We start from the raw sequence: 27,462 nt of genomic DNA, 5'->3' as shown, positions 1-27,462 counted from the left end.
CAGCGTGCGCCTCCGCGGGTCCCGGGAGCTCAGGGCAGAGTACTTACGCGGAGCCACCCGGTCGCCAGGGCTGCAGGTCCGGGAAGCGGCAGGTGTGACGCGGGCGGGCGGCTGACGCCCGCAGCATCCCGCCGGCTTGGGGCCGGACCCCGGGGCGCTGCCCCGCACCTGCAATGCGGCTCGTACCCGGCCCGGGCCGGCGGTTGCAGCCGTTGCGCCGCGCCTCCCCCGCCGCGCCGGTGCGCAGCCTGGCTCCAAGCCCCGCGAGCGAACCTCAAGGATTCTCGATCAGCGCAGGTGCGCGCCTCACCTGCCACGGTCCCTCGGGCGGCTGCGGCGCTCGGCCTGCTCCTCGCGGTGGCCCGCGGCCCATGGGCAGGGACGGTCGGAGCCGGGTGCGCGGCGGCCCTGCCGCGGGGCACGGAGACTCAAGAGACGCCGCCCGACCAGCGCATCCCGTCCGCTCCCTCAGAGCGCTCGCCGCAGTGCACGCCGGGAGCCGTTGGCTGCCCGGCTAAGTCCTCGCACCCGAGGATGTCCGAGGAGACGGTGCGGCGCCGACGCGGCGGCGGTCTGCTAGTGAGGGGGGGAGGAGGGCCCGAGCGGATCGATATTCTCTCTGCGGAGGGGAAAGGGGACGACGCCCCACTCCCTGCGGCTGCGACAGGGCAAGGATGGGGTGGAGGGGGGGGGGGAAGAGGGATGTTAGTAACACGCAAGCGCACTGCTCTGGTGCGGCCGCACTGCGGTTGCCCTGGGTAACCAGGGCGGGGTGGGGCGGGGACAACGAGGGGTGGAGAACCCCAGCGGGAACGCGCGTGCGTGTGTGGGCGGGGACTCGAGCCGCCCGGTACGCATGCGTACGGTGCCCTCCTTCGTCTCCCCGCCCCTCCCCGGGGGATGGGGGCTGGCCGGCCTAGCGCGTGCGCAGGCGCGCCGTCCCCCGGAGGCGTCTGGGTGTGCGGAGCGCGCGCGCGCGGCTCGGAGGCGCACCTGTGAGGTGTCCCCCCCTGAGGAGAGAGGGCCGGTGGGCGCGCGGAGTCCGCGGCCTAGACGCGCTCCTCAGCCACACTTGGGAGTGAGTTGTCCCGGCCGACCGTAGTAGGTGTGTTTGGCTCTCTTGGCTTTTCAGGACGGGGCGTGGGCCGACGAGCGGGCTGGGGGCGGAAGGCGGTAGAGTCGGGGGGAAGCGGGGGAGTAAGAAAAGGAAAACAACCCATCCTTCAGCCGGGCCTGGGCCGCGGGCATGGCGGGGAGGGAAGGTCAGCGCGGTGCCAACTGCGGCGCAGGCCCTGGTCGGGCCGGGACGAGGCTGAAGAGGCCCCGCCGGAGCTGGACTCCGGGGCCCGACCCCATTGTTGTCGGGACCGAGGCGGGCGGGAGCGGGTCGGCTCTGGGAGCCGAGGGCCGCGCCCTGGAGCGCATTCAGGCGGGTCCCGGGAGAGCGGTAATGGCCGCGGGCCGGGACACGGGGCGGGGGCGTGGGGGGTCGCAGAGCGGTCCGCTGCATGGCTCTGTGTCGTGTCGTCTCCAGCCCTGCACAGTCCCGGCCGATGCCGTCCAGCATCCCGCCCAGGTGATGAGGACCTCCCCGCGTCGCCAGCGCCCCAGGCTGCTGCTGCTGCCGCCGCCGCCGCCGGACGCCTCCATTGTCTGACCACCGCCAGGGCTCGGCTCTCGGCAGGTAAGCCGGCCAGTTGCTGGGCGCAGCTCCCCTGCCGCCGCCGAGCACCGGGCCTCCCCTTGAGATGCTCTGACCACGACTCCAGCCAGATCGCCGGCTGTCTGCGAACTCGGCTTCTTTGTGAGACCTTTCTGGCCAAACTCCAGGCAAGTCGGTCTCGGGGATGCGTCTGCCGGATCGGGAGTTTAGAGTCCATTACAACATTACAACAAAGGAGCCCCGGGGTCGGAAGTCAGAGTCCTGAGCCAGTGCCTCCTTGCCAGGAACCTTGTGTGTCCTTTAAAACTTATATTGTTTTCAAGGGGAGGGGCTCTTAGAAGGGGATCTCTACTTACTCTGTAGGCGTGTACTTTCCCAGAGCAGAAAAGTAGTGACCTCCTTGTCTCCTCTAGAGGTCAAGATTTAGAAATTAATCGTAGATGAGCAGAGAAAGATGTTTTCTTGTAAAGGTGTATGGAGTCACAGATGACAAGTATGGAGTCACAGATGACAAGTGTAGCAGCCCATCTCTGTCGGAGATAACTATTCTGCACGTGGTTCGTACTCTGAGTCTTTATTTACATCTAAGGGCTTCACATTCTGTTGAGCACAAACTGGTTGTGTTGTTCCATTTAAGCACATAGTGCTTTAACTCGTCTTTTTAAAACTGTGGCCCTGGTGTTTGAGAGTTTGGTTCCATCATAGTTTAGCCATGTCCCATGGTGATGGTAAATGAAGTTTTAATTTCAAAGAACAGCTTTAAAAAAAAAACAAAACCAAAAAAGCCTGGTGACAGTTCTGCGGTAAGATGGAGTTTTATTGGAGGGAGCCACAGAGCCATGTTAGTTGTAGAATGGAAACATTTATGATGGAGGACCTTGATTAGGAATTTGCGAGAGGCCATCTCTGAGGTGACTGCAGACTGTTCTTTTGCCTGTGACCTTGAGGACACTTAGAGCCTCAGTTTCTCAGTGAGGTCTGTGGAGTGAAGCTATGTGAACGATGGAAAGTATAAAGCCCTAGACAGAGACTGGTTATTAGTTCTAGTGATTCAAAACCCACCAACTTGCAATGTACTGTGTATACTTTGTTTCATCATATGAGCATATTGTAGATTACTTATGACAGTCAACTTTAAAGCTTTTAAGTTTTTGATCCCATTACTATTAACTTTTATGGAATAGTGGCAATTCTGTGTTTTTAATGAATATCTTACAAGATACATTTTTCCCAATGCTTTTCTATTCTTAAAAAAAAAAAAAAAAGCACATTCATTAGTTGACTAGATCAGAATATCTGCAGTTAGCTTAATTAGCTAAACTCTTATTTCGCCATTTAAATAAATGTATTTCCTCCTGTTGTCCAGTCTCTGCATGCTGTCCTGTGGCTGCAGAAGACTGAAAGAGTTACTTTTAGTCCCATTCAGGAAAAGGGTCTCCTACTGAGTTTGTAGGTGTATCAGAAAGTTTTACTAGGCAAGATAGTGATGGAATGGGTACAATCAATTCAGTCAGTCCCTTTGTAGCTGTGCTTTTTGTTTTGTGTGTGTGTGTGTGGTTTTTGTTTGTTTGTTTTTGTTTGTTTTTTGTTCAGATGTATGTGAGTGCCTATAGCATGCCAAGAAAACCAATTAGTCCTGTTCTCTGGGAGTTTATAATCTGAAGAGAGAAAGAATGAGAGATTAATCTCAGAACTTCATGTCTAGTCACAGACTAGGCTGTCTGCTAGGAAAGTTAGGTAGCACCTGGTGTGTAAGAGAAGATAAAAATGAGAACTACATTTTAGATTGAGGACCCGGAATGACTTCCCCCAACCTCCTAAAAAAGGTTTACGCTGAGATTTGAGGGATGAGTAAGCCCTGGTGTCAGTGAAGTAGGGGATAATTTTGCAGCAGAGGAACAGTATGTGGGAAGGCCTTAAAGGGAGAGGAAGGAGTGCTCATTGTAGGAGCTAAGGCAGCACTGGGTGGTGGGTAAGGGGAGAGTATTACCTGACAGGACCACATTGTATTGAGTCTTACTTTAGAAATGTGCTTTTTAAATAACCTCTCCAGTTGCCACATGCAGAATGTGGGGGTGTGAGGTGGAGAGTGGAAGTGGGAAGACCACACTGGCCATCCCAGTGCTCTTGGGGGAGGGGCAGCCTGCTCCTTAGAGACTGTGAATTCACACCACTAGCAAAAGTGAAGCCAAAATAGATGCTTGGGTTTTTGTTTTTTTTTTTTTTTTAAGACCCAGTTTTTTCCTTTTAAGAGATGGGACTCAATAAAAGCAGGAGCAGAAATACTTTACAGGGCCTTCTAAATGCCAGGCACATTTATTGTCATTGGATTTAATGTTTCTAACACAAAAGGCAACACACAAACTTTCTAGAGGACATGTGTTTAATTCTCAGAACCTATATGGCAGCTCATAACTGTCTCTGTAATTCCAGTTTTTAAAAGAAAAACAAAAAAACATTAGACTAAGCATTTAGAAGTTTGCTGAAATCCCTGACAGCTCTAGGAACATCAGTATGAGTGAAGCTCTAACCAAATGGAGCAGAAGACTCCTTTTAAGCAGAGAAATTTGGTGTTTTGTACTGGGGATAGTGTGTTGGTTTTGAAAGTAGCAGCCTGGATAGATGTCTGTAATACCACTATCAAAGACACAAGCTTCATTCTATATTTATAAGATACAAAACAAATTAATTATGTGTTTGAATAAAAACAGAAAAATATCCAGAATAGCCCATGGAAACCATGATTACTTCTGCAGGGAAACACTGGGAGCCAGTTTTCCTTCTATAAGCTTTCTAATTTCCTGATGTCTACATGAACACTAACTTATAAGTTCTGTCATTTAACACAGATATCGTGTGTTCAGTGCTTAAGGGGTACAGCACCAGTGGGACATTCACATTCTTATGTTACATTGGCCATAGAGATGAAGCCTTACAGTACTCCTGTTTCTGACATGGGAACCATTAAAGAAATGTTTCTAAATATAATAAAAAGCTTTATACACAAAATATGTGGGACAATCTTAGGGTTTAATTATAGAATGGTGATTATTCATTCACTGGATAATCATTCACTGCCACTTAAAATGTATACCAAGGAAATATATCTGAAAGCTTATGACTGTTAAGTAGAGGAAAATCAGGAAGCACAGTTGCAAATACGATATAAACACACAAAAATTTCAGTAATCTCTCATTAAAACCTGTAAATGGAAAAAGTCTACAAGAAATTTGGTGAAAATGTTAAGAATTGTTGACTTTGGCTATTAGGATTTTGTGCTACTTAAACAATATCCTTTTATAGTTAAAAAATTACAATGGAATGTAGTTTTGCAGGTTACATTATATTGGGGGCTTGTTAGACACATGATAAAATATGGTGCACATTTATTTATTTATTGTGTTTTTATTTTAAAGTAGGGTCTCTTTGTGTTGTCTTGGCTGTTTTAGAACTCACTATGTAGGCCAGGCTGACCTTGAACTCACAGAGATCCTCCTGCCTATGCTTCCCAAGAGCTGGGATTAAAGGCATGCGCCACCACACTGTGTTGAATGTTTTTTTTTTAAACCATAGACATTTGGAAATTGCAATGCAAGTGGATGGGACTCATTGAGAAATTGTAAGCAGGGTAGGAAGAATCTGATGCTTTAGAAAGAGTACATTAGAGTAGTGGAGGGAGGCTTTAGGGAGCGGTGGCTGAAGTCAAAATGTGGTTAGAGAAATCTGGTAAGATAGAGAGGGTACAGGGCTTGTTAGGTGAGGCAGATGGTGCCTGGATTTCTGGCATGGACAGATGGATAGAGGGACCCACTTGACAAAATAGGTGCTATAGTAAGATTTGGCCTTGGACTTATAAACAGGTCACATAGTTTCTTCATGGAGGCTTTATGAGCATTCTTTGCTCTCTGAAGAGCAGTGTGCAAGTTCTTCATTGAAGTTGTTTCTTTGTAGTAATTAATTTGTTTTTGAAATATGATTATACGTTGCAAATTGTTTAAGTTGGGGCATGTCTGTACAGCTTAGCCTGCATTGTGGGTGTCAGATGGAATTACTACAGATGGCTTGACTGTGACTTTAGGTGATATTTAGGTGGGTAGGCTGGAGTTGCTTTGGGCATTAGTGGTCCTGCTTTTAGTCTTCTATGACAGTAGTTTGTCAGAGTGATTTCTATACTACTGATGAACTTGTAAGGAGGGGACAGAACAGAGGCAGAGTGGCACTCCGGCCATGCTTCCATGGAGCTGTGCCCACTTGACCCTTAGAGCTTAGAGGACAGATAGAGGTTTGGGAATTGGTCATTTTCTTTAAAGATCACATCTTTAAGAGCACATGAGCCCATGTGAAGCCCAATGAGGACTTACTAGCCAGAGCTGGGTGTTTATATCCTGGAGGACAAAGCCTCTGTCTGCAAAGATAAAATATTTAGGAGGGGAAGAAGAATGGGAGAGAGAGAGAGACAGACAGACAGACAGACAGACAGACAGACACAGACACACACAGAGAGACAGAGTATTAATGTGAAGGGCTTTCTGTGGTGCGCAGCATGAAGGTGAGTATTTTTTCTGGCCTTATGTGAGTGGCTGCGCTTTGCCCAGTCTTCTGTTTCTGGCCATCTGTGCTTATAGTTTCTCCTGTACTCCCTCTTCTGGTCGTGACCTGCATTTTCCTAGAATGAATGGCATTTTCCTAGAGTGGCCATGTCAGAAAGAGGATGCTGAGTCTTCCCAGCTAACCAGAGATGCAGCTTTGCTGATCAGCTATGGATTCTCCGGGAGGCACCAGTGACTTAGCTCAATGCTATTCCACTCCTGTTGCAGAGTAAAGTCCTTGAGTGTATGAGAGTCTAGCTCAGTGTCTGGAGAAAAGCAAGATGAGAATGCTCAAAGGTTTCTGGAATTAGAAGTGAGGAAATTTCAAGGGAGTGGGGGAGTGATACATTTAAATGGTCTGGAGGTGTGATAAAGGGAGCAGAGTAAGACAGTATTTATTGGTTGATGCTAATAAGCCCTGACTTAAAGTAAGATCCCATGTCTGTGTTGGAGAGTCATATATGTGTATGTATATGTTAAAGAGGAGTGGTTTCTTGTTTTTTGGGGTTTTTTTTGTTTGTTTTTTGAGTTTTTTTTTTTTTTTGTCAAATGGGGTTTTTTTGGGGGGGAAGCTGTGGGTTTGTGAGGGAGAAACATAACCTCACATATCTCATGCTGACTTAAACCTACTGAGTAGCTAAGGATGGTGTATGCTGACATACCTGGTTTTATATAGTCTTGGAAGGGCTTTGTGCATGCTGGTTGAGTACTCTGCCAAATAGCTACATGCCACCCAGCCTTAGAAAAAGAGAGGTTTTTAAACAAGTAAATTTTACTTTGAGAGATGGTCTGGGCTACTTGTACTTGGAACTTGTGTTGTTTCTGTACTTGCTTCTCTCTCTGGAGCATGCAGTGTGTCCTCAGTAATGTTATTCCAGAGCTCATTTTTCATAGCCGTGCAAGTTCATAATAGACTTGAAATGGCATTCCATAAAATAACCATAACTCATTTCCACATCTAAAATGAGATGCAGAATAGCATGTTCCATGGCATTGTGGCAGCTTATGAGAAAGCCTTAGTAGCCACAGCAGAACTATGGACTATGTATCCCTGTAAGTTCACAGTGGACTAATAAAAAGAATCAGCAACCCTTCTTCTGCAGAGCTAGTGCTGCTGTGTCCCTGGTTTTCCAGATCATCTTCATGTTTCACTTTAACATGTTGGGCTGATGTGAAACACTTTAGAGTCAGCACTGCCCTTGCTTCAAGTCTCTGTTAATCTAGTTGGTAACTTGCTGAACTGTTTCTTTACCTTGTGATAGAACTGAGTGCTAAGCCTTGGGTGGAACTCAGAAGCTCACTTGCAGCTGCATAGAGCCTGTGCACATTCTCAAAGTGTTTGGCTGTCAATTAGAGGTTTCTGAATGGCTGAAGCATCTCTCTGCTGGAGGTGCTGGGGTGGGTTGGTTGGTTGGTTGGTTTTTGGTAGCAACTAGTTGAGACTCAAGACCAGATGCTTGAAACTGGCAAGGACATGAGTTGGTAATTGCAGTGGACTTGAAATGGCATTACAGAGGCTTGTCAGGCCAGCTGAGGATGGGGGAGTTTTTGTAGCTAGGGAAGAATGTTGTTTGGAGGCAAAGAAATACTACCTCTGGTAGCCTGTAAGAGAAAAAACAGAAGTGGCCCCAAATTACTGGGGGAAAGTGGATGAAAGGCAAGCGGGTTGAGTTGGGCATCTGGCAACTAGAGAAGGGGGTAGGAGAAGTAAAGTGTGTCTTTTCTTTATTGGTTGTTAAATGCTAAAGAAGAGGAACAAGCCAAGGGACAGTTGGAAGAGGTGGGATGTTGGTGGAGGATCCAGATCACTGGGGTTGCCAGTGCAGAAGTGTCTTATAGGCCATAGATCAGTGCTTCACTACATCATCATTTTTACTGCACTAAAAAGTAGTGGAGTCAGAACAGACCTTCAGGAGCACCCGTATTTAGGAGGAAGGATTAAAGGAAGTGATGGCAGCACTGGGCAAGGTCAAAGGAGGAAGATTTTGAGAGTAGGGAGCTGCACATGTGTAGATTGAGGAGTCAGCAGGGGGAAGATTATCTAACAGTGCTCTACAGAGACAGTGTAACAGGCTGGACAGCAGGGTGTGGGGCTACAGAATCCCAGCCAGCAGAGCTGGTGCTGCTGCCAGGCTTGGCACTGTCACAGAGAACAGGCAGGAGCCTCTCTGCACCTGTACACTCTGTGCAGTCCAGAGTGATACTTGCCGGGGTTTTTTTTTTTTAATTTTGATTTTTGTATGCATATATTCACTCCATGGAGCACACGTATGGAGACAACTCCATTCTTCCCTCCTACCGTGTAGGTTCTGAGGATCAAACTCAGGTCATTAGGCTTGGCAACAGGTGCTTTTTCTACTGAGCCATTCCGTAGCCCCTGCCCTTTTGTTTTTACTGACCAAGTGGAACTGTTCCCATATCCTTGTGATAGTTGAGAGTTCTTGAGTAGGAAAGAGCAGATAAGACCAACTTTTAATGATTATTTGGACAGATGCCAAAAGTTAATGCCATCTTTTCAATATGCAGGACCATTTGCTGTCACAAGTGACATTTTCTCCCTTTTGGTGGAAATAATGGCATAGTTGATAGAAATTGTAGGTGATATCAGAGGTACCACCAAAGGGGGCAGGAACTTGGGTTATGAGTTAGCTTTGAATGGCAGCAGACTGTGTATTCTCTATGGGAGCCTAGTAGGTAGAGACCATCCTGACCGTAGACATGTTCCCCTACACTGAACTGGTATGCAGACCTTTGGAGACCTTTTCAGTTACTTATTGCAGTAACCTAGTACAAGAAGCAAGACAAGTCAGGATTCGTTTTGGTTTCTCTGTGTAGTCCTGGCTGTCCTGGAACTCACGCTGTAGATCAGGCTGGCCTCGAACTCAGAAATCTGCCTGCCTCTGCCTCCCAAGTGCTGGGATTAAAGGCGTGCACCACCACTGCCCGGGTTTTTTTTGGCGGGGGGGGGAGGGGGAGGGTTGGCTCACAGTTTTAAAAAAGGATCCATTCCATCATTTGGCATTTCAAGCTAACAGCAGACAGCTAAGGAAGTAGGGCCACACTATATAACCTCAAAGCCTGTACCCAGTGACCACAGCTCCAGCCAAACTCCACACTTCTAAAAGTTCTCTAATTTTCCAAAACACATTACCAGCTATGAACAGACTAGGGATGTTTCACATTCAAACCCTAGCACAGGTCTTGACTATTCAGTCAGCCTTCAGAAAACTTACAGCCCACACTGTTGTCGTCATCATCTGTTGTGTCTCTCCGTGCTGTGTCCCCACCAAACTACAAAGGATCTGTGCATTCCCTTTGTTTTCCTCCTGTAATACTGATCTTTGAGATGCTCAGAGCTTGGGGTTTGCTCTGCCTGCAGGATGAGATATCCTTGTCACTCCAGAAGCAAATGTCAAGCATGCTTTGTGGAGTGGACTTGGGAGAGCCTTCTTATTTCAGGGATCAGATAGCCTCTTGAGAAAGCTGAATCCTTTGGAACATGGAAGGGGACAGAGATTTGTTCAGCCCATTTTAAGGAAGGGGATATATGTTGTCAGGTTCTTTGGACTTGAGACAAACCTCAGAAACAAGGATATCCTTTCCAGGACACATTTCTTGTCTTTCCTAAGCCCTTGGATTCATTTTCTTTTCTGCATCTTCAGCTTTCATCTTGCTGATGGGCTTGCCTTCCTCCTGGCTGGTTTGCTGCTATCCGTTGGACCCTCTGCAGCACTTGTAGACTTGGTAATCTTCCAGGTTCTTCTCTCAAGCTGACCACTGCATTCTTTCAGGGTTGTTTATAATCTTGAGAGACAGGGAAAAGCTGATTTTGTTGCTGCTTTTAATACTGTCCTAGGCCCCGTCATAGGTAACATTTAATGAATGGCTGTGCTTGATCTCATTGGCTGAGAAGCACTGTGACTGGTGTGCACAGTAAGGACCAATAACAACTCTGTAACTTGTTTATCCTCCTTATAACAAGTTCCACAGCCCCTTCTGTCTACAGAGAAGTTGGTGAGAACCTGTCCTTTATATGTGTTTGTCTTGACATAGAGAGCCTGTCCTTGGCACTAACAATCCTGTTTCTCCTGCACATGAACACTAACAACGCATGGTCACTTTCAGCAGTGTGGCCCCTGCCAGTTCCTCTCCCTAAAGTCTGAGAACAAATTAGTATCACCCCAGCTTCACAAATTACAGGGTGAGAGTATGTCCTATCTGAGTAAAAACATGACAGCGAGTTGATGCCAAAAAGTTCTGTACCTAAAAACAGACCTTGAGATTTCTACTCAAACCGCTGTGAGTGTGTATGTGTTGCGGGGAGGAAGGGTAAGTTCATCAGTGGCAATGACTGTGCATCCATCTGTGTAGAACCAACCCTTCAGACTGCTAGCATTGTTGTAAGTGTCCAGGCATCTTTTATACTTCATCCTGTTAGTACCTTGTAGGATCTGGGCCTTCATTTTAATTACTTTCTTCACTGTCAAGTGTAGATTTTCTAGCAGGGATGGTAAAGCCAAGCCAGGAGTCCCTTTGTCTGGCTTGGGTTTGTCTTCAGTATTCCTCTTGCCTGAAGCATCACTGAAAAGCACCACTGGCTTTTCTGTGTCTGTCTGTGTCTCTGTGTGTGTGTGTGTGTGTGTCTCTGTCTCTGTCTGTCTCTGTCCCTCCCTCCCTTCCCCCCTCTCCCCCCGCCTCCCCCCCCCCCCCGAGATTCCTGCCAGCTGAGTCAGCTATACAGCATCCGTGACATCCATCTCAGTTGGATGTGGTTCTTCACTGTGGAGCTGAGCAAAGTTTACAAATGTCCTTGCCTTTCTTCCCCATAGTTTCTCGAGTTTCTTTTTTGTTTTTTCATGTCTCGAATCCTGTATGTTTACACAAGCTTCCCGGTATGACTGGTCTGTCCTGTCTTGTGAGCTTTTCAAATTGGCCAGTTCTTTGAAACACCAATGCTTCTCAGCTCTCCATAATGTAAATCTGGTGCTTTTGTCCTTTCTTTGTGTTTAGTAGAGCCCTAAGACCTCTATGGCCTTGCAACCACTAGTAGCCCTTCTTTACCTCTTCTGCAGTGTCTTAAAGGGCTCCTGTCGCTGTGGTCAGTTTTCCCATTGTTTCACCATTGGTCTAAGATAGAGAAACTCCTCAGAGTATTTTACTTTTAAGATTTAAGTGTCCTTTGTGCGTAAGCTCCTGTACATTTCTCTCTGCATCAGTCCCTAGTTTTGGTTACCCTGTCTTGTCTTAAGTCAGGGGTTCACTGTCTCCTTGTTAGGGGATGTCAACTGTTCGTGCTCCAAGTAACAACACGCTCTCTTCCCTGTACATTTTCACTTTCTGCTTGTTAACACAGGGATAGCAGTAGCCTGTGACCTGTCCCTGGGTCATGTGATTATAGAGATAGCAGAGAAAGGGATATGGAAGAGATACTGTTGCTGAAAGAGATCACTTTCCACTCTGCTAAAAGCTGGCTTGTCTCCCTGGAGCTGGCTGTTGTGGGCTGTGCTATTCTTCAGCCTTTCTTCTGCCTTTTCCTGGCAGTGGCTGAGCTTTCCAGCCTATTGGCCTGGGGTTTGAGCTAGTTGGGGTTTTTTGCCATTCACTACTGTAGCCATGAAGGAAGGAAGCTGGTTTAGCAAGTGAGTCCTATCAGGAGAGAGAACAGATCTGGCCTACCCCTCCATCCTTTCTTTATACTTCCTATCATCCTGTAGTGCGGATAGGCACACCACTCTGACGTAGGCAGAGTATTATAAGTCTCACCCTAACCCTTGCTAGGTCTCTTAGCCATGGCCTAAGGAGCTTCTGTTTCATTGGTTACCCATTGTACTCTTCCTTCATGAGGGAAGAGCAGGTACTTCACCCTTTTCAATGAGTGTGTGGGTGAGGTTAGGGTCATCCTAGAAGGATGACCCTAGCTGCTTTCTTAACTCTGTTTAAGCTGAGGTTGAGGGGGAAAAGTTACTGGTGACTACGTAGCTAATCAGTGTGAGACCAAGAATTTGAACTTGGGTCTTTTGTCTAGAAGCCCTCTGTCCTCCAAGTTATTCTGATGGTATGCATTTACTAGATAGAAAAGATAAGTTTGGTCCTTGTGTGTGTGGTTCCCTTGAGGCTACCCCCACAGGCTGTCAGGTGTCCATTACTGTGCTGTCTCTGTAGGTGGTATTGAAGAGTGAGAGCAGTAGTAGCAAAGTCAGCCCTGTCAACCTGCCCATGAGTTGAGGCCCACAAAGAGCAGAGGTGGTGGGAGATAGACAAGGCTTTGGCTTTGGGCAGAGTTGGAGCCTTCATTACCGGAGATGAGCTCATAGCCTTCAGAAACCTTTGTCTATGAAGTAACACATGTAGCAGACACCAGACTCTCGTGCACTAAGTATAGGAAATAAATAAACAAATATTTATTTAACCTCAGCTGTGCTCTGGGCACTCTGATAGATACTTAGTGGTTCCTTTCTGTAATTATCCCTAGTCACTGGAGTTGTTAATATCCTACTGTGCAGATAGCCTGAGATCTGTGGAGATCACACAGCAGGTGGCAGTGCTCAGGCCTCCACCTAGCTGTGCCAGTTTCTAAGTCATTTCAGCAAGAAGGTTTTGCTGAAGGGGCTATAGATGCACACCCAGGGTTCTCCATCATATTCATAACACACACACTCATCCTCACTCAAAAGAGAACTTGACCTCATTCCCTTTATAATTTTCTGTTCTTCTCTGAACCCAATTTCATAGTCATGGAAATTTCTAGTTTAAAAAAATTAACCCTTTCTGGTTTTTTTTTTTTCTCATTAGATTAAGGCCTCTGAAGTGCAGCACCCCCAGGAAAGAGTGAAGGCATCTCTTGCATCTCTTCCCTATACCTCTGAAAACTCATAGCCCAGGTACACTTCATTCGGATATGAGCAAAACCAGGAACCCAATCAGTGGTGGCAGGTCCAGATAAAAAGACAGTAAGAATGACATCAGATCTTCTGTCAGTAAGAGAGCAAGGTTCTTGGAGTCTGATATAATTCCAAAAAAAGGAGAAAGATAGAATTTGCTTGATGTCAACAGTGTGGTTTTAGAATGAGCCACCTTTGACAAGTGTAAGAAGCAGCCTAAAGGGTCTGAAACTCTTAGGGAACGCATCTTCTGGTACAGTGGAAGCAGGAGTGCATTCAGAATCCACCCAGGAGAAGCCAGCAGCTAAGGGAGAGTCTGGATCCTTACGACAACCCACTGTTGATACTGCCCAGGGGCAACCAGTCCCCAGAGAGAAACCCTATTTGAGGGTCCCTGCTCTGAGGCCAGTCCCATGGACTGTCGACCATTAGCATAGAAGGTCCAACCATAAGAAACAGACTCATGCAACCCTGGTACAAGCTGGGACTATTCTGAGCTGGACTTGTACCCAATTCCAACTATCTAGCTTCTAAGGCAGATGACTGACTGAAGACAAACAGACCAGACCTCTTCCTAAAACTCCTTGGTGTTCAGCTGGAGCTTTCTGCAGTGGTAGTGTTGTGGGAAGAAGGTTAACTGCTTGTCATGTGCCAAGACCGGGGGGAGGAGTGCTAGTCTGACATCCCATTTTGCAGGGGAGATAGCATACAGGCCTCAGTATCAATTGGTCTTTTCATTGAATTTATGTGACAGGACCTTTAGAAACCTTGAACTTGTGGTTCCTCCCAAACCTGCCAAGTTAGAGTCTGGTGGCTTTTGATTTCTTAGGCTTCATGACGACGTTTGAGGTGCACTTCCTCATGAGTGCGGCACCCATCCATAGAGAAGCAGCTGAGGACCAAGGTTAGTAAGCTGCTCCTGCTTAGAAATTACAACCCTTTAAAAGCAAATACTTGAGAATGATCTTAGAGGACTTGGACGTGGGGTTTGTTTGAGGACAGTGTGGTAGTGGGAACCACAAAGCACATACAAGTGTCTGTGCTTCTGTTCACGTGTGCCCACGCTGCTTTCAGCAAGGGTTTTAGCTAGATTCTCAGCCCTTGGTGTCTCTGAGCCTCTTTAAGCATGGAAAAATTATCAGAGAGCTTTAACATTCTATGGTTAAAGAACTTCGATGTCTCCCATAATAGAAGTGAAAATTAAACTTTTACTAGAATGTTAACTGGCAAGATGGCTCAGCAAATAATGGTTCTTGATTCAGTCCTGATCACTTGAATTTGATCCCCATGGTGAAAGGGGAGAGCTGATCCTGCAACTTCTACATATGCAGTACAGCAAGCTCGCCAACGCTAATCTATCAGTACACACACACAATACAGAAACACTATAAAAAATGTAATGTTTTATCACTGCTTAGAAATGGAAGGGCTGCAGTTAGGCTAAGGAATAGAAACAGAACATAAGGTGTTCTCCAGAGGTTCCTGTAGCTCCCCACAACCGACAGTAGCATGGTTCCCTGTGCTTTCCAGGCAGACAGACTGGTCATGGAATGCTCATACGCTGTCTTAGTGCTCTTACACAGGGCCCTGAGATCAGGTGAAAGTATGGTAGTGTGTCTCTAGCATTTGTGGATGTTGGGTCTTAGGGATAACACGCTTGAGATCACAGTACTCCTAAAGCAGGAGAGCCAGAGCCTAGATTCCAAGGTGTCTGTCTGCCCTAAGGGTCCTTGGACACGTGGTTCTGTCCATGTGTAGAGGAAGAGCAGAATGCTCTGGACACCAAGCGGGAGATGCAAAGAGATTACTTTTAAGATTAAAATTTCAAAACTGGGGTGCACTCAAGAACACATTTGAACGTAACTATATGTGCAGAGCATGCTGGTCCTAAGAAGGGCTTTAAGCCTCTCTGAGCTATCAAATTAGGGTTTTGTCTATGGTTGACAATGGGCCACTTGGATCAAATTTAAGGAGCAGAATTAGAAGGCAGTGGGCTGGAGTGAAGTGTGCCTCATGAGGAGCCTTGGTGGGCATAATACCTGGGCTAGGGCACTGTTACTCATTCTTGTGTGCCTGAGACAAGGCTTGCTTTGTGTTGTGGTTGTGGATATGGCAAGGCTGCCTGTATTGTGTCCGTGGCATACAGACTCTTATTACTGGCTGGCTACTCTGGTGGTAAGCCTTTGCTAGCTACCCACTCTGCCCTGCTGCTGCCAGCTACAATGCTTATGGAACTCTGTTTCCTGGGGAAATGGAAGGAAAGAGTGACAGTACTACAATGGAAAGGGGGGAATTTAGGGGTTTGTGAAGTGTCATCTCTTAGAGGAAACTATATAAATGAGAGACACAGCTGTACTCCTTCCTTTCTGCATAGGCAGGAAGGGAGTCCAACTTTTAGAGTAAGGCAGGCTTGGGAAAAGGCTAGGTCGTACAGGACATACTCCACATCACTAACAAAGAGACGTTCATTGTGTGCACTGTCTCCAAATGGAACAGGGCTCCGAGTAGTGTGCCTTTCCCTTCTTTAGTATTTCTCAGGCTCCTTCACAAAGTACTGTGGACAGATTTTATTCTCACCACCTGCTGTGAGATGATGGTGGCCTCATTTTTGGGGAAGCTACAATTTTATCCGACATATCCCTTGATATGCTGTGGCTCATATACTTCTCAGTCTCTGCTCTGTCTCTACTTAGCTGCCTCTATACTGATAAGGATGCCAAACTTAAAAAAACAAAAGACCAAAAAAACAAAACCATTAGGGTCCAACTTCATTTATTAAATCTTCATCTTAACCAGACAAGGGCTGCATTCCAGCCTGTATTAAGTATGAGATTGGAGAGATGCCAATGTGTACCCCTCCTTTCATGACAGAGTTGATGGTACTAGAAGAATCTGGCCATTTGGTCCTGCAGTTAGAGCAAGGAGATTCTGTTACTGAACTGTGGTTGGGCTACATATAGAAGGGCTTGGGACCAAAGTGGGTATTAGAGGGAAAGCCATACTGAGGGAGTAGGGATGTCAGGACCAAGGGCCGGATGATTCCAGAAAGCAGCATTGAGGAATGTTGAAGTGAAAGAAGGTGTCCCCATCACAGACCTTAGAGCAGCATATAGACATTAAGGCAGTGCTAGATCATATTTGCCTAAAGCTCTTACTCTTCTAAGACTATAGTCCCCTCACCCCCAATCCCACCCAGGATATCTCATCTTTTGTCCTTTACTGTCAGTCTGCCCCCGTAGGACTAGCTCTTAGTCCCTTCCTGCCTCTAGAGAAACTACCACCTGAGGATCTTTCTGTGGGAATGATTTTATTTCTTTGAAATGTTGTTCCACATGGAGTGTATGTGTCTTACTGGTGGGAGCTTCTACCTGAGGTCCTGTGTTGTAGAAATTATTTAATTCCAGTAACACTGCCTTGACCATTTTAAACACACACACAACCTTTATATTTACAATAAGGTTTAATCAGCACTAGAGCCGGGCAGATAACTTTAGAATCTTCTTTCTATGTGGGCTGCTCTTATCTCCCTTTGGCCAGCCCTTGGGTCCATGTTTTTATGGCTCACCTAACCCATGGCAGCTTCTCCTTCTTCCCCCTGCATGCACTTTCTTCTCTCATGGTTCTGTTCCACCACTGCCTTCCCCACACTGAACATCTCCTTCCCTCCTAGTCCTCTTATGGCTATCTTGTCTAGGGATTTCAGCTTTTAAGTGGTCACCATCTATGTTCCTGGGGGGTGGGAGAGGAGTGCCTCTTCTAAAGCTTGCTCAAAGGATTCTGGGACTGGCACGTGTGCAGTGGTTCTCATAATCTCCAGAACAGACTCAGTACCTGGCCCTAGTCAGGTGTCCATGGAACACAGGCCTCTGTGCCTGCCTCTGCTGTTCTGCCTCTAAGAGGTGAGCAACAGAGCTGTCATCACCTCTTCTGGTAATAGCTCTCTTCTAGGCTGACAGGTATGCTGGCTTCCGAACATCAGAGCCACTCGTCAGCATGCCCTGGGGAGCCAGGATTTGGGATCTTCCAGCACAGTCTTTCAGTCTCAAGGCTGTTGTGACTCATTGCACTTCCCACCCATGTATCACTACCTTTGTTATCTTTTTTGGAGTCCTACCAGCCACTATGACACCATCTGCAGCTGTCAGTGAGAAAGGTGATCTGTCCCTCTACAGTGAGAAGTGGTTTCTGGAGCCTCTTGTTAGAGAAATGGGCAGCATGTCTGCTTTTCATTTTCTTTTCCCAGAAACTGCTTCTAATGTTTTAGATGGCTGAGAACATACCATGCTCTGGGTAGAGTGAGATATGATGATCCACAGGTCTGACCTAGCAAGGCTACCCCCACACTCAGTGCTTTATAGTTGCTCTCCCTAGAGAGGGTTTACTGGTACTTCAGAGCAACCCACAGCTAGAGAGCTACAGAAAGCTGAAATCGTCATTTTTACTTGACTTATGAGTAATAGAGTCAATGTCTTCAAAGCACTGCAGTTGTTTCTGAGTGATCCCATTTCAGATACCCACAAGGGAATGGTGTGGACCTCGGGCAGAATTACTGCCTTTCAGCCAGGCAGTGGTGGCTCGTGCCTTTAAACCTAGCACTTGGGAGGCAGAGACAGGCGGATTTCTGAGTTTGAGGCTAGCCTGGTCTACAGAGTGCGTTCCAGGACAACCAGGACTACACAGAGAAACCCTGTCTCGAGAAAAAAAAAAAAAAAGAATTACTGCCTTTCATTTGCAGAAGGAGATAAAGACTATGGGAACCTGTGTGCATACCTTGCATGAGAAGTCATTCTCTGGACTTCTGGTACAGAAGGAGCTGGCCGCAGCTCAGAGTAGGTACATGTAGATGATGTAATAGCTGTCTGCCAACTTGGGCATGAGCCTTACACATTTCCAGCAGGTAGGAGGCTCAGGACAGTAACAGTAGAAACCAGGACATGTACTATCCCTGTGAGAAAGCAGATGTAAACTGACAGGCAGAGACTCCTGCAATCAAAGGCTTTCTGTCCTTTTGGTGCATCTGTTAGAAAACCTCTGTCTTGGAGAGAGCCTGTCATCAACATTTCTTACCTAGTGAGGGCCTGAGCCCTGGAGCTAGATCCATAGATGACCTTCACACCTGCTTTAGAGCAGCCAATGCTAGCCCCATTCCTTCTGCTCTCATGTGTATTGTAAGGTGAGCCTGAGGATTAGGTGGGGAGGAGCCAAAAAGGACAGTCTGAGCGGTGTGTTTGGAAGAGTTTGAAGGACTGCGGTTAGAGCTTGATCATCACAAGGTGTCAGGCCATGTAGAGAGAAGAAGACTTGGGACAGAAGGGGCTCGGTGAACAGTGGCAGGAAAGCAGACGAGGATTGGCGGTGAATCATAGAATGGCTGGGTCACTGAGAGAAGATACTTGGAGAAGTACCTTAGTCCAGGTTGGTCATGATAAGTGAAGGCCGTGGGATAGGGAAAACCTTAAAGCATCACGAGTCTAGAGCTCTTTGAGGAACTTATGCTGGGTGTTGGCTGTCAACTGCTCGGGTTTGAAGAAATATTTCTCGAGAACAGATAGGAACACATTCTGTAAAACCCATAGAGGGCACAAACCAGGATGCCAAACAGAGGAGAGCAGCTTGGGTGCTAGCAGAGGTGCTTGTCCAGGGCACATGGGGCAGCATGAGAAAAGAACATGCTGGTGCTGGAAGTTAAAATGCTAGGGAAGTGCATATCCAGGACTTCCAGAGAAACAGGGAGGGACTAAGTATCCGTTGAGATTTGTGATCTCAGACCAAGGCTGATGGCACCATTTAGGTGCTCAGAAGTATGTGCAAGCAAGTCTGGGGAACTGGTGTCAGAAAGACTAGGGGGTCGCTCAGAGTGGCAGGAAAGTTAGCTGTGAGTGGCTGAATTGAATCCTGCAGCAGGTATGAGAGCATGGTGACCCAGGAGGATTGATTGGCATGAGCTCTACAACAGAGTTCTGGTAAGAACAGACCTGGGTGCCATCAGAGGTGCAAGAGGGAGAGGTTACTGTGAGGACTGCGTTAGAATGGGAAGTGGGAAAGGAGAAGACAGCCAGTGTCTCAGTGGGAAGGAGGACCAGCATTGACTGGAGACTGGAGATGTGAGCAGAGAAGACTCCATAGTGTTCACCAGGAAGAACGCTGTGACAGGTATTTGTGGACAAAGGACAATTTCAGTCCTGATGGACAAGGTACTGCCAGACCCACGGACTAGCCTTAACTCTCTGTCATATGGGATGCTGTGGCTGGGTTGCATGGATTACTCAACTGAATTGTGAGAGTAACGTGTATCTTTCTCAGGGCTTAACATCCCTTTATTACAGCAGTTGTATATACAGAGGCCGCTCAGGCTTTTTATGAAAATTTCAAATGAATTTCAAAGTAAAAAAAGAAACAAATGGGCCCTCTAAGAACTCATAACTACAGGACTTGAACCTGAGTACCACCTGATGGGTGTTGTTATTTCTGGTCGTGCCCAGAGTTAGTCTGTCGTGAGTGCTGGTTACCAGTTGCTGTTGGTCTCAGCAGCCTGAGCATATATGTGTACAGTCACCTTTTTTTCAAACAGAACAAAGCACAGACAGAGCACTGTAGCATTGAGCTTCCAGAGCTGGCTCCTTCTCAAGGCCATTTGCATTATGCTAATTTGTAAAATAGATGCAAATGTGTTGAGATCTGTATGCCGGGTCTGATGCTGAGGGAAGGCTGTGAGTTCCTGGCTGAAGTTGGAAGGATGTACATGTGGCTGTAGCTGTCCAGGGACTTAACTGGGCTCCCCTGCCCAGATGTCCTCACAGCACTTACAGCTTACCATCCTCTGCTTCCACCTCAGAGAACTGGCATCCAGTGTTGGTGCCAACATCCTCCTGGGCCCTCCCCCACAGTGTGCTGCCTCCCCAGCTGCTGCTCTGTGGAGACTGCACACCTTCGCTCTGCATTACTGAGTGGAAATTATGGATCTATGTGGAGAAATCCTGGAGAAATTCAAGAGCTCACTTTTTTGTTTGTTTGTTTTTTCGAGACAGGGTTTCTCTGTGTAGACCTGGCTGTCCTGGAACTCACTCTGTAGAGCAGGCTAGCCTCAAACACTCGAACTCAGAAATCGGCCTGCCTCTGCCTCCCAAGTGCTGGGATTAAAGGCGTGCGCCATCGCCGCCCGGCTATCGCTTTTTTTCAACAAACTTAAACTTTCTGGTTGCCATGCATGTACCGGGGAATGTTATATATAAAGGAAACTGTGTTTCCAGTGCCATTACTAGCCCTCTCTCCCCAGCCTGGCCTCTGAACTTTTTTTCCAAACAGAGAGGCTATCACTCCATTTCTGCCTCAGCCTAGGTCTCAGTTGGAGTGTCTGTGCTTGCTCTATTTCCTCCCCCTGGAGCTAGGAGCCAAAGCTGGTGCACTGTTGTGTGGGTGCAATAGCAGTACAGCTTCTTGTGGCTTTGTGGGCTGACGGACTCAGCAAAGTCTGCCTTCAGCTGCTCTCCTGTCCCATCTGTCCTGCTTATGTCCTACCACCAGAATCCCCTTTACAGTGCCAAAGCCTAGAGCCTCTCTTCTTGGGATCCTTTTCAGGCATTTAAGACTCACAGCACCAGTCCTCAATTTCACCTGCATGTGAGACCAGTTGGAACAGACAGTCACACCAGGCAGATGCTGGTTGGTAGAGAAGATGAGACATAAAGCCAAATCTTGAGCTTTCTGGAAGCCTTGAGTCCTACAGGGTTCTGGAGCTCACTGCTGATCACTTAATGACATGACTAACACACACCTTGCTTTGGGGAGCTCTGACCTATGGAGTTTTGCCTAGTATTTAGGCTTTGGCTAGTTACCCGGCTCGTTTTCTGAAGTTTGATTTGCTTTTTTAATCTTTTTGTTTTGTTTTCCTAAAAATTGTGTTGAGGTTGGCTCAGAAGTAAGGCTGGTACTGGCTTCCTTTGTCGTCTTCTGTGGCTGCTACGGCTCTGCCTTTCTCAGCTCTTCTGAGACACTTGCACTCATGGTCCTGCGTGCAGACTCAACTGGAGACTTGAGTCATTTGGGGTTTCGTTAGTATCATAGCACCACAGGGGATGGGGGCGGGTAGGCCTTATTTGCTATTGCAGGAGAACCTGGAAGAAGGAGGTATGGTTTCTTGACACTTTAGCAAGATACACAGTGTTCTTATCCTTTCTGTACCCTGGATTCAGTGGCTTGAAAGGCTTGCTGTTTGCACTTTTTACTTCACCTGTTTTTCTTTTTCTTTGTTTCATTTCTGAAGTGCCATATCACCATGTCACACCCATGGGCTTCAGATGACCTAAGACTAGACATTACTTTATATAACCGAGTGGCATTTCCCTGTAGGTACAGTACCCATGTGTCACTTAATACCCTCTTTTAGCTGTTGGTTTATTTGTGTCCAGTTCTAAAGGAAGACCTGCTAGTGTATGATAGCCTCACTGTCTTTGATCCAGAGCCCCATCCCCTGTGGCCTTGGCTTCTTGCCACAAACAGGGCAACTGCCTACACAGCCTGGCTAAAGTTTCTCTGCCCGTTCCCTGGCAGCTTACCCCAGAGGTTCTGTTTAGCTTGGGGCAGTGACCCACTACCTTACTGTGAGGATCTCACAGTCCTAACACTTTGATTGAAAGCAAGCCAATTGATTTTTTTTTTTTTTTTGCATCTCTCTGTTGAAGTTTTGGTCACATGTACCTTGTCTATGTATGGAGCAATTGGTAGTGTCATTTGGGGGGCTAGAGAAATGGCTCTGTGGTTAAGCTATTTTGCTGCTCTTCCTGGGGACCAGAGTTCAGTTCCCAGCACCCACATTGGACAGTTCCCAACCACCTGGACTCTTAACTTGTAACTCTAGCTCCAGAGGATCTGACACCTTTTTCTAACCTCTACAGGCACCAACACACACACACACACACACACACACACACACTCTCTCACACACTGTCTTAGTTAGGGTTTCCCTTGCTTTGAAGAGACATTATGACCAAGGCAACTCCTATAAAGGACATTTAATTGGGGCTAGCTTACAGGTTCAGAAGTCCATTATTTAATCATAGAAGGAAGGATGTCAATGTCCAGGTAGGCAGACATGGCATTGGAGGACCTTAGAGTTCTACCTCTTGTTCCAAAAGCCAACAAGAGAAGACTGACTTCCACCTGGTTAGGAGGAGGGTCTCATTGCCCACCCCCACAGTGATACACTTCCTCCAACAGGGCCACACTTCCTAATAGTGCCACTCCCTGGGCTAAGCATATTCAAACCACAATAACCATACATACATGCATATAAAAAACAAAATAACATTTTTAAATAATCTTTTTAAAGCCCTTTTTGAGGGCTATGGAAGTGGCTCAGTAGGTAAACACAGATGCTATGCAAACATGGGGACTCACGTTTAAATGAATCTACAGAGCATTGCAAAGCTGGGCATGGGCGTGTGCGTGCGTGTGTGCATGTGTGCGTCTGTGATCCCAGAACTCGGACAGCACACAGTGACAAAAGATTGTCTCAAACAAGGTAGGAAGTAAGGGCCAACTCTTGAGCTTGTCCTCTAGCTTTCATGTGTCCCCTGTGGCTATGAAAAGCCTAGAAATAAGGCAATGGCAAATGTTTTCCCATCTGCTCTCTAGAATGAGGCAGCCATGAGCAGGGCTCCTAAAGGATCATAGGCATCCGTACAAAGCACTAACCGCCAGAGCATGGGAGTAAACAACATGCCAAATTCATTCTTAACCATAGTCACATTGCAATGCAGGAAATAGATCAAAACCCAAGAAGTAAAGAAAATAATTACAAGTTGTATGTGCTTTGAAGAAACCAAACAAGATTAAAGATGTTTCCTGCTAGGGGCCTTCTTTACTCAGGGGAGAGGGATCTGACATAACCACATGAAAGTGGATCCAGTCCTGGGAGCAGTGAAAAGGCTGGAAGGCAGGCAGCAGTCGGGTTGTATAAGAACTGAAGAGAAAAGGCCAAGTGCAGAAAAGAGAAAGGATGGCCATGCAGGGCCTCAGTACTCAGGGTAAGGATCGGATGCTGTTAGCATGCCAGGAAGACGTGTAGGACATGTAGACATGTTCAGCTAGGGGAATGTCTGACACTGACATGTCGTATCTTCTTTCTCACATGTGGGCTCAAAATGGAGATGGTTTATCTTCTGCAGGTCAGTTCACTCTTCAGACTCAGTTATGGGTCTCAGGGATTCTCTCCTCCAGTTCTGTCCTCACAGTGTTTACATAATTGATGAGTGGCTGCAGTCGATCATGTACTTGGCCTAGAACAGGACCATGATGTCTTCCAATTCTTTCCTTAGACCTGCAAATGCAAGCTACTTCCTCTGGAAGATAAGACAGCTACCTCCTCAGGACCAAGAAAGAAAAGGTAGGTAGGAGTGAGGCTGTGTGTGCTTGTGTCTGTCTGTGCGTCTCGTCCTGTTCCTCCTCTGTCCTGTCCCCCGTCCCCTGTGCCCTATCCCTGTCTCATTTAAGTAACATTAATCCTGACTGAATGTTTCTGGACTGAAAGGACCTTGCATGTTATTTATTGTTTGTATTACAGAAAACCAGCGTGCTACTGTATAGAGTCCCCAGGAGCAAGACTGACTGTCCCTGAAGCCAAGGAGCCTTCATGCTGGCAAAGGGAGTGATGTTCTGACTCTCCTGAGGGTACTCTGGCGGCTCATCACCAACTGGCACCTTGTGCCCTGGGCAGACAGATCATACTGCACAGGCTTTTATGAGTGAGAAGTAGAAGAGTACTGTACATCAGAGAAAGACTCCAGGGGCTCAGAACAAAGGCTCACTCTTTCCTGCCCTGGAATGTTGACCACTCAGGATCTAAAGGAACGAAAGCTCTGTGCTGATGAGCTATGGGATTCATATGAGAGTCAGTGTGACTTTGTAATCAGTAAGTGAGGAGCACTATGCAGGAAGAAGCCTTCCACAGAAAGACAGGCAGGGAGAAGCTGAGGCTAACAGTTAGCTTGCCCGATAGAGCAAGCCTGAGATAGACTGCCAAGATGGCAAAATAAGAGGCTTTATGAAGCAGCAGTCCTGGAACTCATAGTTGTAAGAATACTTTCTTCTTTAAGCCAAGATACCAAATAGGAAAGATGATCTACAAGTGCCCCATGTGCAGGGAATTTTTCTCTGAGAGAGCAGATCTTTTTATGCATCAGAAAATCCATACAGCAGAGAAACCCCATAAATGTGACAAATGTGATAAGGGTTTCTTTCATATATCAGAGCTTCATATTCATTGGCGAGACCACACAGGAGAGAAGGTTTTTAAATGTGATGATTGCGGTAAGGATTTTAGCACAACAACAAAACTTAATAGACATAAGAAAATCCACACCGTGGAAAAGCCCTATAAATGCTATGAGTGTGGCAAAGCCTTCAACTGGAGCTCCCATCTTCAAATCCACATGAGAGTCCACACTGGTGAGAAGCCGTACGTCTGCAGTGAGTGTGGGAGGGGCTTCAGTAATAGTTCTAACCTTTGTATGCACCAGAGAGTCCACACTGGGGAGAAGCCCTTCAAATGTGAAGAGTGTGGGAAAGCCTTCAGGCATACCTCCAGCCTCTGCATGCATCAAAGAGTCCACACTGGAGAAAAGCCCTATAAATGTTACGAGTGTGGGAAGGCCTTTAGTCAGAGCTCCAGTCTTTGCATCCACCAGAGAGTACACACAGGGGAGAAACCCTATAGGTGTTGTGGGTGTGGGAAGGCCTTCAGTCAGAGTTCCAGCCTCTGCATCCACCAGAGAGTGCACACAGGGGAAAAACCTTTTAAGTGTGATGAGTGTGGCAAGGCCTTCAGCCAGAGTACAAGCCTTTGCATCCACCAGAGAGTGCACACCAAGGAGAGAAACCATCTCAAAATATCAGTTATATAAAAATGTTTTCCTAAGAATTAAAAATCTTAAACCCGTAAGTGCCACTAGGAAGGAAACCTTGAATCCACCTACACTGAACCCAGGAACATCTACAGCAGTCCCCAGAAAAACATTCTTTCTGAGGAGGTTTAGGTGAAGTTGTGTTTCTGAACTCGGAATTCTTCTGTGTGTGTGCCCAAGATGGAGCATTGTGTCCCTGTCACAGGTATGGTGTTTCCTGAGACTCTGGCAACATGCCACAGAGTTGAAACAATACTCAAAACTCAGGAGCCTTGCTCAGCCGCTCAGTCACCTGTCTGTGCTGTGCTTCCGGGCAGTGCCAGACACTCCCTTTTGGAGCTCATGCTCCTTCCTCTGTTCAAGCCTACCTACCGGTCAGTGCATTTAAAAATGGACAGCTCCCGTGAAGGCCGAGTCCTGGTATTTCTGAGGTTGCCATTTGACTCAACCCTGACATAGCTTTCCATATATCCTGTTATTTCTGAATCCACCTTACCTCATGTCCTCAGAGTACCTATAAACACTTACCCCTTCCTAGGTGGCATTAAACTTCATTTTAGATGTTAGGAAAGTCATAATATGCACTCACTCAGCCAATCAGGAATCACTGGCAGGTGTACATGCCCTGGAACTTTTCTTTAGTTTTGTGAACTCCGCTAATCACTGTGTCTCTGGGTTAGATTTACTTTCTAGTGGCTTTGTCACATGCTCCAACTTGAAATTTTTTTTTTCTTTTAAGTAGCTGAATGTATATATCAGGGAGGAAGAAGCAAGCAAACTGCGCTTGTCTACTTCGAGTGACCCTCTCAGGCTCCTTTTGAGCTAGGAAAGCCTTGAGAGGGCTGACTGGGGAGTCACTGAGGATGAATCTGTCATCTCAGGCAATAATGTGTAGGTGTCATCATGAATCGCATACAGTTCTTTTCAGGCATGAGTGTGTATTACTGATCCATTCCAACATCCTCATTCATTCTCTGAGTATTTATTGAATGCCTCCTGGGTGTCAGACATGTACTGGGTGCTGGGAATGCCACTGGCTCATGAAATTCACCTCTGGAGGAGACAGGATAAGTGAGTTAACACATAAATAACGTAGTTTGCGGTAGTGATTAAGTGCTATGAGAAACTAGGGTGGTATGTAGAGGGGGGTGGGGGGCCAGGTAGCAAGGGCCAGGAACTCTGCGCTGAAGGTGCTGGGGTCATGTGAAGGGAGCCGTGACAGTACACAGCACAGGTGCCGCTGGCCCTGGGGACAAGATGCAGGTGCTGGAGGTGGTGTGCGGGGAGGGGAGGTGCTGAGCCATGAGCTTAGTGGCTAGTGTTTATAGGCCTGTTGTGTTTGTTTTGTTTCTACTGACTGATAGTAAAACTCATGGAAGAACTCAAGGGATGTTGAAAAGACCAAAAGTCCCCAGTGACACCAACACAAAGCTCCCAGTTCCGTTTCCTTCTCATTCCCGTTCTCCATCTCGCACATGCAGTCCTTTGCTCAGGAAGTCTTTGGGGAAACTAATGACCTGTTAATTTGAAGTGGGTGACTGGCTTGGTGGCTTCTGCCAGCCATTCTAAAGCTGGATAAAGAACTTCCCAGATGATTAGAAATATGAGACTTTCTTAGTTTGGTTTTTGTTTTTTTAATTTTTTTGTTTGTTTTTTGTTTTGTTGGGTTTTTTTTGTTGGTTTTTTTTTTTCTTGTTTTTTTTTTTTGGTGTTTGGCTGGAAGAAGTTTTTGTAAAACTGAAGCCTGGGTGCATAGAGAGGGCTTTGTAGGAGCACATGGTCAGTGGGCAGGGTTTAAGAATGAATCTGTCACCATGTGTTATAATGTAGACACTTTCAGGCAAGCCTTTGGCCCACTGGTCACTGCCTTCCCCTCTCCACAGAGGGCTATTGGCTAACACACCCCCTTCCTGGCCTCACAGCCACCACAGCAATTTCCTGTAGTGTCTTACACTTCCATGTCACCACAGCGTGGAGCATTAGAGAAAAGCCTGGAAAGACTTAGTTGATAGAGAGCCAGTTGAAATATCATCAATAGAATTTTAGTTTAGGGAAAATGGTTTGAGTTCTAGCTTTATAACTATTAGGTATGTAAGCTTGGGCAAATCGCTGAATCTTCAGGTCTAGTTTTCTCACAGAATGAGGACACTGGACTAAATGATTTCCCAATTTCCAGCTAGTCCTAGAGTTCTATATTTCTACATAGTTGAATTATTTTATCATGCTGTTGCTAGGGAATACAACTAACACTTTTGAAGCTACTAATTTTATGTCAAGCTTTAAAGTCCATACTTGTTATCTTCAGAAATATTATTTGACCTACAGTATGTTTAAATCAATTTAATAAAATCACTTTATAACAGGGCCCTATGTTTCCTGTGTGGTATATGAGTTCGGTAGTCCTGGGGTTTGGGATTGGCTGTCATTC

At 46.7% G+C, this 27,462-nt stretch overlaps 1 long non-coding RNA gene across 1 annotated transcript; it reads left to right on the top strand.

The window, feature by feature from the left end:
* Nucleotides 1-995: 995 nt before the first annotated feature.
* On the top strand, nucleotides 996-27,399 carry LOC114620033. Its single transcript, XR_003711264.1, has 4 exons — nucleotides 996-1,105; nucleotides 1,535-1,684; nucleotides 23,451-23,518; nucleotides 23,696-27,399. It is a non-coding gene; the product is annotated as an uncharacterized LOC114620033 (long non-coding RNA).
* The last annotated feature ends 63 nt before the right edge of the window (nucleotides 27,400-27,462 follow it).

Source organism: Grammomys surdaster, unplaced genomic scaffold (genome assembly GCF_004785775.1).
Source record: "Grammomys surdaster isolate TR1022 unplaced genomic scaffold, NIH_TR_1.0 166, whole genome shotgun sequence".
NCBI lineage: Eukaryota > Metazoa > Chordata > Mammalia > Rodentia > Muridae > Grammomys > Grammomys surdaster.
Note: the sequence above shows the minus strand (reverse complement) of the source record. Positions and strands in the feature narration are given on the sequence as shown.